The following is a 2,500-nucleotide window of genomic DNA, read 5'->3' as shown; positions in this document are numbered from 1 at the left end:
GTGAGTGGGGCTGTATTCTTCCTGAAGTCCACAACCATCTCAACTGTCCTTAGAGCATTTAGCTCTAAGTTGTTCTGGCTACACCAGGTCACCAGGTTGTCAGCTTCCCACCTATAGTCAGACTCATCCCCACCAGAGATCAGCCCAATGAGGGTGGTGTCGTCCGACAAACTTCAAGAGTTTGACGGACAGATGATTGGAGGCGCAGCTGTTGGTATACAGGGAGAAGAGCAGTGGGCAAAGGACGCAGCCCTGAGGAGTTCCCGTGCTGATGGACCTGGAGTCAGAGACTTCTGTTCCCGGCTTAACGCACTGCTTCCTGTCAGAGAGGAAGTCTGTGATCCACCTGCAGGTGGAGTAGGGCACGTTCAGCTGGAAGAGCTTGTCCTGAAGCAGGGCAGGGATGATGGTGTTGAAGGCAGAGCTGAAGTCCACAAACAGGATCCTGGCGTAGGATGCTGGGGCGTCCACATGCTGTAGGGTGAAGTGGAGGGCCATGTTAACTGCGTCGTCCACAGACCTGTTGGCTCTGTAGGCAAACTGAAGGGGGTCCAGGAGAGGGTCTGTGATGGCTTTGAGGTGTGCCAGGAGCAGGCGCTCAAAAGACTTCATTACCACAGATGTAAGGGCGACCGGTCTGTAATCATTTAGTCCTGTTGGCCTTAGCTTTTTGGGCACAGCGATGATGGTGGAGGACTTGAGACAGGCTGGTACATGGCATGTCTCCAGGGAGGTGTTAAAGATGTTGGTGAACACCGGAGACAGCTGGTCAGCGCAGTGCCTGAGGGTGGCTGGAGAGACAGAGTCCGGCCCGGCTGCTTTGCGTGGATTCTGCCTCTTGAAAAGCCCATTAACTTCTCCCTCCTGAAAGGAGAGAGTCGTTTCTGTAGTATGGGTGGGGGATGGGGCCTCTTGGGTGGGAAGGGGTGGTTCAGGACAGTCCAATTGTCTTTCAAATCTACGGTAGAACTCGTTCAGGTCGTTGGCTAGGCGGGAGTCGTTAGTGGTGTGGGGCGCTCTGGGTTTGTAGTTGGTGATGTGCCTGAGCCCTTTGGCAGACAGAAGCAGCGTCGTTAGTAGAGAACTGGTGTTTTAGTGTCTCTGAGTACAGTCGTTTAGCCTCTCTCACCGCTTTGCTAAACCTGTTCTTCGACTCCTTGAATCTGTCTCTATCCCCACTCCTAAACGCTTCCTCCTTCTCCAACCTCAACCTTTTGAGCTTTGCTGAGAACCAGGGCTTGTTGTTGTTAAAGTTCACCCTGGTACGTGTTGGGATACAGCAGTCCTCACAGAAGCTGATGTACACAGCCTCTGTGAGTTCATCCAGACTATTGGTAGCAGTCGTGAACATATCCCAGTCAGTACAGTCTAAGCACGCCCGCAAATCTTCCACAGCCTCACTGGTCCACTGTTTAGATGTCCTCACAGCAGGTTTACAGAGTTTTAGTTGCTGCCTGTATGCACGAATCAGGTGGACCAAGGGAGTTCTGTGCGAGCCGAACAGCCCCGTGACCCACAAGAGAAACATCCCCGCCAAATTCGAGCGTTTGACGGGGTCTATCCGTGAAAAAATATTCACGTTTTTGAGTGCACATGCATTTCTGCTGCAAATGCCTCTGGAAGTTTCATGCCGTTCGTATGCCAATTGTGGCAACACGAAAATGACCCGTTTTCCCATTCCGAGGGATTTCTGTGCGACCCTAACAGCCCCGTGAGCCACAAGAGACACATCCCCGCCAATTTCTAGCGTTTCACGGGGTCTATCCGTGAAAAATATAGACGTTTTTGAGTGCACATGCATTTCTGCTGCAGATGCCTCTGGAAGTTTCATGCCGTTCGTACGCAATGTGGCAACACGAAAATGACCCCTTTTCCCATTCCGAGGGATTTCTGTGCGACCCTAACTAACAGCGCCCGTGAGCCACAAGAGAGACATCCCCGCCAATTTATAGCGTTTCACGGGGTCTATCCGTGAAAAATATAGACGTTTTTGAGTGCACATGCATTCCTGCTGCAAATGCCTCTGGAAGTTTCATGCCGTTCCTATGCAATGTGGCCACACAAAAATGACCCGTTTTCCCATTCCGAGGCATTTCTGTGCGACCCTAACAGCCCCGTGAGCCACAAGAGAGACATCCCCGCCAACTTCTAGCGTTTGACGGGGTCTATGCGTGAAAAATATTAAAATTTTTGAGTGCACGTGCCTTTCTGCTGCAAATGCCTCTGGAAGTTTCATGGCGTTCCTATGCAATGTGGCAACACGAAAATGACCCCTTTTCCCATTCCGAGGGAGTTCTGTGCCACCCTAACAGCCCCGTGAGCCACAAGAGACACATCCCCGCCAATTTCTAGCGTTTCACGGGGTCTATCCGTGAAACATATAGAAGTTTTTGAGTGCACATGCATTCCTGCTGCAAATGCCTCTGGAAGTTTCATGCGGTTCGTACGCAATGTGGCAACACGAAAATGACCCGTTTTCCCATTCCCAGGGATTTCTGTG

Source organism: Petromyzon marinus, unplaced genomic scaffold, assembly GCF_048934315.1.
Source record: "Petromyzon marinus isolate PM22_M1 ecotype Great Lakes invasive population unplaced genomic scaffold, UKy_Petmar_22M1.pri1.0 PM_G_Scaffold_6, whole genome shotgun sequence".
Lineage (NCBI taxonomy): Eukaryota > Metazoa > Chordata > Hyperoartia > Petromyzontiformes > Petromyzontidae > Petromyzon > Petromyzon marinus.
The sequence above is the reverse complement of the archived record's forward strand: the minus strand, read 5'-3'. Positions refer to the sequence as shown.